Raw genomic sequence first — 10,797 nt, forward strand, 5'->3', positions numbered from 1 at the left:
AAAAAAAGCCTAACACTCCATAGGAAATAACGGAACAGTCAGCGCAAAAGCTATTGTGCTGCTTCTCATGTAAATGTGCCTTTACTGAAAGGAATACAGTATTCCAAGATCAGGCATCTTCACGATTAAGAAGCATCAGTGTATAAGTGTCAAAAACAACACCATTATTTTACATTAACATAAAATATATGCAGTTCCACAGGACCATGGAATGCAATGACAGGTTTCCCATACATACTTATAGGAACAAATACCTTGAAACTCAACACCTTTTACACTAGACACCACTCCCAGAACCAGCTGACATCGAGATTCAAGGTAATACTGTAGACTTAAAGGTAGAGCAATGTAGCTTCATCCACAGATTTTCTAAACAAGTAAAATATCATCTCCAACTTCAGAAATAGGCTTACTACCTGATTTATTTCTATCAAACATGTTTTAAAGCACTGGGGTACTTTTTGTATCTTCATCAGGGTTAACAGCACCAATACAAATCCAGAATAAATTGTAGCTTTAACATTTGCATGACTGTAACTGCGTATTTGTTTAGCATATATTTACTTCCACTATATGGTCACAATTAGGGATGCACATTTTGCACAGACATGATTGGGTATGTCTGAGTGAGGAATGGCCAAAGCCCTGCAATGGATTGTTGCCCTGCCCATGGTGTGTTCACGCCTTGCGCCCAATGATTCCGGATGGATAAACCAGCATGAACATGAAACAAAAAACTGACACAACACAGCTACACCATTTGTAATTTTAATGCTTGTTATTTCCATTGCTCATGATTTGAAAATTGTAAAAGAATAAAAAAAGTTGCTCACTCACAATACATGAAATGCCACTTATCGATCATGTGGTCTGGTAATTTTTTTAGCCATGCAAGTCTACATTTATGGTTATGCAGCAAGATATTGTTTATGTAGAACATAAATTATTTCCTGGCTCTGTACTCTCTTCTTTAAAGACTATCAGAATTAATTCTGTGTATAAAGAGACACGACAGCTGCACATAAAGCTAGTTATATTTTTATGGCTTTTTATTCTGAACTGCCAAACTGGATGATTATTTAGGTGGTTTCATTAGCCACTTTCGCAAGCTAAATAAATAGATCTGCTGTATTTTTAAACAGGCCAGCATGAAATACAGTGTATCACAAAAATGAGTACACCCCTCACATTTCTGCAAATATTTTATTATATCTTTTCATGGGACAACACTATAGAAATAAAACTTGGATATAACTTAGAGCAGTCAGTGTACAACTTGTATAGCAGTGTAGATTTACAGTCTTCTTAAAATAACTCAACACACAGCCATTAATGTCTAAATGGCTGGCAACATAAGTGAGTACACCCCACAGTGAACATGTACAAATTGTGCCCAAAGTGTCAATATTTTGTGTGACCACCATTATTATCCAGCACTGCCTTAACCCTCCTGGGCATGGAATTCACCAGAGCTGCACAGGTTGCTACTGGAATCCTCTTCCACTCCTCCATGATGACATCACGGAGCTGGTGGATGTTAGACACCTTGAACTCCTCCACCTTCCACTTGAGGATGCGCCACAGGTGCTCAATTGGGTTTAGTCCATCACCTTTACCTTCAGCTTCCTCAGCAAGGCAGTTGTCATCTTGGAGGTTGTGTTTGGGGTCGTTATCCTGTTGGAAAACTGCCATGAGGCCCAGTTTTTGAAGGAAGGGGATCATGCTCTGTTTCAGAATGTCACAGTACATGTTGGAATTCATGTTTCCCTCAATGAACTGCAGCTCCCCAGTGCCAGCAACACTCATGCAGCCCAAGACCATGATGCTACCACCACCATGCTTGACTGTAGGCAAGATACAGTTGTCTTGGTACTTCTCACCAGGGCGCCGCCACACATGCTGGACACCATCTGAGCCAAACAAGTTTATCTTGGTCTCGTCAGACCACAGGGCATTCCAGTAATCCATGTTCTTGGACTGCTTGTTTTCAGCAAACTGTTTGCGGGCTTTCTTGTGCGTCAGCTTCCTTCTGGGATGACGACCATGCAGACCGAGTTGATGCAGTGTGCGGCGTATGGTCTGAGCACTGACAGGCTGACCTCCCACGTCTTCAACCTCTGCAGCAATGCTGGCAGCACTCATGTGTCTATTTTTTAAAGCCAACCTCTGGATATGACGCCGAACACGTGGACTCAACTTCTTTGGTCGACCCTGGCGAAGCCTGTTCCGAGTGGAACCTGTCCTGGAAAACCGCTGTATGACCTTGGCCACCATGCTGTAGCTCAGTTTCAGGGTGTTAGCAATCTTCTTATAGCCCAGGCCATCTTTGTGGAGAGCAACAATTCTATTTCTCACATCCTCAGAGAGTTCTTTGCCATGAGGTGCCATGTTGAATATCCAGTGGCCAGTATGAGAGAATTGTACCCAAAACACCAAATTTAACAGCCCTGCTCCCCATTTACACCTGGGACCTTGACACATGACACCAGGGAGGGACAACGACACATTTGGGCACAATTTGGACATGTTCACTGTGGGGTGTACTCACTTATGTTGCCAGCTTTTTAGACATTAATGGCTGTGTGTTGAGTTATTTTCAGAAGACAGTAAATCTACACTGCTATACAAGTTGTACACTGACTACTCTAAGTTATATCCAAGTTTCATGTCTATAGTGTTGTCCCATGAAAAGATATAATGAAATATTTGCAGAAATGTGAGGGGTGTACTCACTTTTGTGATACACTGTAAATACCTTAACCTTAATCCATCCTCTTAGTGATCCCATGTGCCACGCCCCTCTCTCTCTGGGAGCACATGTTTGAGGTGGTTTTGTTTATGTTGTCAAGCCGACGCCTCCTCATGATGATTGGACAATTGGCTAATGATATGATCCACAGCTGAACCTCTTTGTAGGGTAAATGCTAAAGGTATTTAAGAACAGTGCTGTGGCTCATGTTGTCATGAGTTTGACTCTCATGCTGTTCATGGTTTTGATAATTACTTTGTCTTGTTTCATGTTTAGCGTTAGCATTTGTGTTAGCTTAGCTTAGGGTCTAGGATAGTTTAGGGTCTTGTTTCATGTGTTTAGGTTTGCAGTTTGCTTAGCATTTAGCATAGTCCATGTGTTAATGTGTCTTGTCTATTAGAAATAATCATTTGTAACATCTCTGCATGTCCAGCCTCATCTCCTGTCTATAGCCTGTCATTACAACAATAAAAAAATAACTGCTACATTAGAAGTAAAAGGTCTGTCATTAATTAAGAATTGACACCATGTTTCAGGGTAAGTGTTTGCAGCATACCTTGTTTAGGATAATGTGAACTAAAAAAATCAACAAATGTTCAAAAATGAATGCTAAATGAGGCTTATTTTAAAGAACTGATGGTGATGGCTGGACGTTAGAATGTATAATAGCATCCAGTTCAAGAAAGGAACAGTAAACGAAATAGATGTTTAAAACTGGGAAAGGTATAAAACTGTTTCCCTATTTAGACTGAATGTGGGTTTGTGTGCTACCAGAAAGGGAGAGGGGCAAGTAAGTGACACTCGGCTTTAGAAATGAGAAAAGTATGCAAGGCCCATCACATGTGTGACCATAACTAATGAGGAGTAGGACCTGGGTGATATTTCTTGCTCATGCTCATCCCTGAAAAATGTGGACAGGTTTATACTACAGAACACTTGATCCTGCGTAACATCAGATATTCTGCAATTCACGCAAGAGTGTTTAAAAAGACGCAGATCGGAGTTGCACGACATAGGGCTTCTTACTTATTTGTACAATATGAAATTAGGCCCTACCTAATTAATGGCTGTGAAATGAGCCTTTTCCTGTGTAATATGCAATTTGCTGTGGAATTCAAAATTGGTGGTTTGTTTTTAGCCATTTAACATTTTTCATTCATAGGTTCAAGTGCCTCACGATTACTGGTAAATCTGCACTATGACACCAAAAAATAATAAAGAAAACAGAATGCATCTGTCGTCTCACAATATGGAGTGCCAGTCAGAAGTCTGTCTATCAAGGCCCCACAATGGGTCTGGGGTGTGTACTGCATTGTGCACAAGAAGCGCTTGACCTGTGTTTGTATGGTTATATGCACTGCCACATACTCGATTATATAATTACATAATGATATATAGCATTTTATTGTATTTTGCATTTTTTCATGAAATTAATACATTCCTTTTCGTTACAAAAAGAACATTTTGAGTGAAAAGTTGTACCTCTAAAAATACACACATTTTAGATGACCTTAGTATTTGGCACTACTGAAAAAGAAGTAAGCACATTAGTGAAATTGACCATGTAAATTCCTTTACACAAGAGGTCAGATTTCCTTTCATCGCAGCACATGCTCAGACAACTTTGAGCATGTGGGTTTGATCTTCACATCAGAAACTCATTTTTTAAATAAACCTGCAGCCACGTTCTACCTATTATAAATGTGGCCAAAACAAATACTAAGAAGGTTCACCTTTTTATCTAAACTGGTATGCTGATTTGATTCATGCATTGTCTGTTTTACCACTGCTTTGTCCTATTTAGAGTCATGGTGGGTAGGATTCAACAGGCAAAAGGTAGGAAACACCCTGGACAGGTCACCACATCACAGAGCAAACACACACACAAACATTTACACCTAGAGCAATTTTAGTAGCTTCAATTCACCTACCTTACATGTCTTTGGACTTTGAAATGAAACCAGAGCTCCCGGAAACCCATTTGGAAAACTCCACACAGAAAGGACCTGGATCACTCCACCTGGGAATCAAACCCGGGACCTTCTTGCTTTGAGGTGACAATGCTACCAACTGATGCACCATGCTGCCCTATTTCAGTTAAATTATTTTTCATTTGACATTTTATATTATTGTTATAATTATTATTTATTAATTCATTTATATTCGTGGAACTATATATATACTGTATATACACGTTAGGCAGACAAAAAACTTTAAATCCTTTTTACGACATTTGCTTGGCTCATTATTTAGTAAGAGGGATCTTTCGCAATTTTATATTTATGGGTGGTTAACACAGAAATACAAGTAATGGCTTTTTACTTGAAACTGTTAGGAAGAGCTTAAATTTAACAGCCTCCAACAGCTTAAATTGATTTTCTAGCACCACCTGTTAAGCACACTTCCACAGTCCAGTGAAGCCACCCGGCGTGCGTCTCAGACTGGGGTGCGACAAGCTTAATCCAATCTTACTACTACACAGCACAGAGAGCAGATGGTCATCCACTGACCCTCTGTATTCAAAGAGTAAGAAAACGTTAGAAATGGGAGATGCATGTCTAAGGTCCACCAAATCCCAAGTCTTAAAGTTAGGTTTAAATTAATTGGGTTGTTAAAGTTACAAAGGTTTATACACTGGTATGCACTTAAGATCTTACTGATAATATTACATGTTGACACTGAGACTCATAAGACCCAACAGTTACTAGACACTATGACACCTTGTGCTTTCAAAAGTCCTCATCCACTTTTCCAGATTGATAAGTTATTAAACACATTTGTCTTGTTTCACTAAAACCCCAAATAATTAGAACAAATTTACTTACAGTGTTTTCACACCTGCACAGTAATCGCACATTGATTTGAACCAAAATACTGCACCAAGACTTTTAAAAGGAGGTGGTCTTTGCCCAGTCCCAAACAAACTCTGGAGTGGTTCACTAACAAACAAAATCTGGAAAACCAAATGTCCGGATTGTTTAAAATTCCCGCAAAAAGTTTTAATGTTTTAATTAGCAAGACTGTAAAATAAGTTGCTATATTTGTGAAAAGCTAACTGCTAGAAGCAAATATGAAGCATTAACAGGAAATGTTCGGTTGGCTCAGTGGGTAGCACTATCGCCTCACTGCGAGAAGGTCATGGGTTTGGGTTTTTTTTCCTGTGGGAATTTGCATGTTTTTCCTGGAGACTGTGTGGGTTTCCTCCGTGAACTTTAGTTTCTTCCCACAGTCCAAAGAAATGTAAGTTAGGAGAATCTGAGATACAAAATTGTCTGTGATAATGTTTGACATTGAACTTGAACTGATTAATCAGGTGTAACCTGTAAGTACCTGTCCTGTCATAAATATAACGAAAGTGTAAAATATGAAATTAATTCCAATAAATAAACAACTCCTGACATTTAATCCTAGTAAACATTCCCTTTCTTTGATCAGAATCACTATTACCAGTAGCTCGGAAGTTTACATACACAGTATTTGGTAGAATTGCCTTCAATTTGCTTAATTTGGGTCAAAAGTTTCAGGAATCCTTCCACAAGCTTGTACTAAAATGTTGGCCCATTTGACACAGAACTGGTTTGTAGACCTCCTTGATTATATACGCCGTTTAAGTTCTGCTCATTTTTTGGTATTGTGGTCAGGGCTTTGTAATGACAACTCCATTACTTTCACTTTGTTGTCCTTAAACCATTTTGCCACAACTTTGAAAGTGTGTTTGGGGTCACTGTCCATTTGAAGACCCATTTGTGCCCAAGATTTAAGTCTTGAGATGCTGCTTCAATATCTCCACATAATTATCCTCATTCTCATAACACCATCTATTATGTCAAGTGCACCACTCCCTCCTGCAGCAAAGCATCCCACAACATGATGCTGCCACCCCCATGCTTCACAGATGGGATGGTGTTCTTTGACATGCAGGCCTCCCCCTCTTTCCTCCATACATAACAACAGTCATTATGGTCAGTTCCAGTTTTGTTTTGTTTTATAAGACATGAGAACATTTCTCAAAAAAGTAAGATCTTTGGCCTTAAAATGCTGTGTGGTCTGGTGATGTTTTAAGTTCAATATTATTATTTGAACAGATGAACATGGTACCTTCAGGTGTTTACTAATTGCTCCCAATAATGTACCAAACTTTTTCGAATGTCTTGGCTAATTTCTTTTGATTTTCCTATTATGTCAGGCTAACATGCAAGTAGGCCTTGACTTTCCTACCATGAACATTGCCATGGGTAGACATGTTGTTAAAAGCTAAACACTGAACTAAGTAGGCCTTGAAGGTAGGCCTTAAAATACTGCCACAGGTACAGTACATCTCCAATTAACCCACATGATGTCAAATAGCCTATCAGAAGCTTTAGAAACTATAATCTAGTTTTAAGAAATGTTACAAGCTACTTTAAGTCAAAGTCAATGTTGGGTATGTAAACATATGACTCACTGAAATTTTGATATAGTGAATTATAGGTTAAATGATGTCTTTGTAAGCTTTTGCTGAAAAATATTCTTGTGTTGTGTAAATATCCTAAACAACTTGCTAAACTATAGTTTGTTGACATGGAACCTGTGGAAGGAATAAATATAAGTCTTAATGACCTAAGTGTATGTGAACTTATGACACTTTAGTTGTAGATCAGACACTGTAATTACATTTAAGTTGTTTTTAAATTGAATCAGTTTATAAGTTTCTCAGTAAAAATCTATGAAATCCAACTATAATTAAATTACCATAGGAGAAGTGAATTTCTGTGGGCTGTGTTTTAATACAAATCCAAAAAGTAGCATCAAACACGGTTATATGACCACACTTCACACATTTTTTATTTATCTGTCAGCATTTAAAATGTACAAACCATTTCACGATTTGTGACACTATTTTCACGTCCGTGAATTAGGTAGAGCCTTATTTATAGGGCAACTTGAAACTAAAATTAAAATGAAATAACATTTATTCATTGTCTGTTTTACCACAGCTTTATCCTATTCAGGGTCACAGTGGGCACAATTCACTGGGCGAAATGCAGGAACCACACTGGACAGGTCGCCAGTCTATCGCAGGGCAAACACACACACACACACACACACACACACACACATTCACACTTAGTAGCTCCAGTTAACCTGACTGCAAGCCTTTGGACTGTGGGAGGAAACCAGAGCACCCGGAGGAAACCCACACAGACACAGAGAGAACATGCACACATCACCCAGACTGCTTCACTTGGGAATCAAACCCAGGACCTTCTTGCTGTGAGGCGACATTGCTGCCCAAGAAATAGCACCCATAATACAATTTGTATGTCACTTACACTTGCAAAGACTTGTCAGCTTGTCTTTGACTTAGTTATTAATTATCAAACAATCTCACTTAATCTTTCTTTTTTTGACAAGTTTTTATTTTAGTTTATCTGTTTATGTCTTAAATAATTTCTTGAATGCTACTAACCAACCAGAGTATCATACGACTCAAAGACCAGTTATAATGGTATGAGCTTCTACATTTAATTTCTCTGTAAGTAAGAGGAGCAAATGGCACCAGCGACACACACACCCTTTGACACTGCTGGCCAGTGCAGCTGAACATGCATATCCATTACACATTATTTTCAAAGTGATGGGTGTGAGCATCAACTGTCATTATCCAATTTCACATGCAGCATCGGAGGAAATAAAGCCATTCCATACAATAAACTGTTAATTATTTCCATTATAATATCTTCAATCCCCCAGAGTTACTTAATGCTGACTGGCAACTATGAAGTGGCACTTTTTTAGTACTTTTAAATCTCATTAACAATTTTACACTCCACACAGTATGTACAGAATGTTGTAAAATATACATAATGAGTAATCATAGAAATTGAATTGTAATGTTTTGCATTACAGTAGCAAATGTAACAAAATAAGCTTATACAAGTAAAATGATAGTCCACTCTTTTCAGAACATCATTAATTACTTGTTTGTGTATTGTTTTATGCAGCGTTTTTTAAAGTTTTGCCTAAAAGGCTTGATTAGAGAATTAAAGTTTCTGAGTAAGCTGTTTTATGAGGAGGCTATGTGTATTAAAAATATGTATGTTATTTGAATTATTTGTAATTTATCTTTAGTGATCATTGCTGATTTCATTAGAATGGCAGAGTTTAACAATAAGGAAAGATAATTTTACTAGATAGTGTGCTTTTTTGTTACTTCACTGATATATGTGTCTAAAATGTGTGTAGACTGTTTTTAAATTATATATAGTGGATTTTTTTGTATTTACATGTGTATTAAGTTGACTTCATGTTCTATAAACCCCCCTGTTCTATGCAGTTGGCTTTTATCACTGAGGTTTATAACAATTAGAGAGATACTGTGTCAGCTCTTTGGATAACAATGAGGGTGAGATACAAATTGCAAATTGCAAGTTTAATTTATTAGTTATTTTACCCTGAATATAATTCAGATAAAACTGGATTATAAATTAATTGTATTTAATTATAACACACAACAACTGGCGAAGATGATATGAAACATTTAAAAAATCACATTAAAATGTTTTAGCAAACTAGCCTGTTACATTTACATTACATTTACATTTTCGGCATTTAGCAGACGCTTTTATCCAGAGCGACTTACAGTGCTTTGACAGTATATTGTCTAAGCAATTGAAGGTTAAGGGCCTTGCTTAAGGGCCAAACAGTGGCAGCCTGGCAGCAGTGGGGCATGAACCAGCAACCTTTCCATTACTAGTCCAGTACCTTAACCGCTAGGCTACAATCGCCCTTATTTTCACTGGAAGAAAGGCAAGAAACACCCCGGACAGATCGCCAGTCCATCACAGGGCGAACAGACATTTACACACAAACACACTCATACCTAAGGGCAATTTTAGTATCTCCAATTAATCTTACTTTATGTCTTTGGACTGTGGGAGAAAACCGGAGCTCCTGGAAGAAACCCTCACAGACACAGGGACATGGGTAGAACATGCAAACAGAACAGAAAGGACCCGGACTGTTCCACCTGGAAATTAAACCCAGGACTTTCTTGCTGTAAGGCAAAAAGGCTACCCACCAAGCCACTGTGCCTCCTTTTTTAAATTATTATTATTTTTATTCTAGTTCTAAATGCAACTGCATAGAATACATTGTTAAACACTGCTGCAAAACATAAAAGAAGAAGTAAGGTTTTATGTTACTTAATGTGAAATGATAGATTAATTAGATATTTATAAATTCAGATTTTGTTGCATGATTTGATACTGTTTTATTTACAGTAACACATACATAAACACTGTGCAGTTTATTAAAGTTCCTACTATTTTGTTGATATAATTTCAGTTTACTACACTGTTTTGTCGTTTTAAGTTTCATTTGTTGTTAACAATCATAGACCCTGACACAATTTAAAACTGTTGTTAATATTTAATTTGTATGTAAAGTAAGAGATGAATGAATGACATTGGGGCGTTGCTTGGACTGTCAGAACAATGTGACAAAAAGCTTCCCCTCCTGTATATTTGAAAAACATGTTTATTATAATAAACCTTAGAGAAACGCTTACCTTTACATGGCGCAAAACAAGTTACTTCTCCAGTTCTCAGGGTTACAGATGCACTTTTTAACTGATATTCCTACTTAATCCTTCCTAACGGATCCTGCCTGTAGGAAGAAGCGACTCTTCAGAGAACGCGCGTAAGCCGAGCGCGTGCGCGAGTTCAGAACCGAGTTCAGTGTAGTCCGTTAGTTTTACTCTAATCCCTATTAGTGATGTTCTACACTACACAACTGCTGACTTCTTTCGCGTTTAGAATAGACGAGAAGTCGGGTGACTGTGCTGTGTATCATCTCCTGATTTATGTGCTGATTGAAGTGAATGACGGGAAAACACAGCGCTTATAATGCACATACTGGTATTGTGCACTACTGCTACCTTGCGGTCACTACAGAGAAAAGCTCGATTTGAAACACTGCAGCTTTTCTCAGTACTGATGCTAAAGATACCTCTGAGCGCAACACTATGATTTAATATGGTGACTTTGTTCATATTGTCTATTAACTTA

General features: G+C 38.0%; 1 protein-coding gene across 1 annotated transcript in view; it reads right to left on the reverse strand.

Annotated features, from left to right (window-relative positions):
• The window catches only part of plxnb1a (plexin b1a), a 111,668-nt gene extending 101,128 nt beyond the window's left edge, over positions 1-10,540 (reverse strand). Inside the window, exon 1 of the mRNA XM_063016180.1 lies at positions 10,299-10,540. The gene's annotated coding sequence lies outside the window, so the exon portion shown is untranslated. The remainder of the gene's footprint in view (positions 1-10,298) is intronic.
• Positions 10,541-10,797: the final 257 nt, after the last annotated feature.

The sequence above is a fragment of the Trichomycterus rosablanca genome, chromosome 19 (assembly GCF_030014385.1).
Source record: "Trichomycterus rosablanca isolate fTriRos1 chromosome 19, fTriRos1.hap1, whole genome shotgun sequence".
In the NCBI taxonomy this organism is placed as follows: domain Eukaryota; kingdom Metazoa; phylum Chordata; class Actinopteri; order Siluriformes; family Trichomycteridae; genus Trichomycterus; species Trichomycterus rosablanca.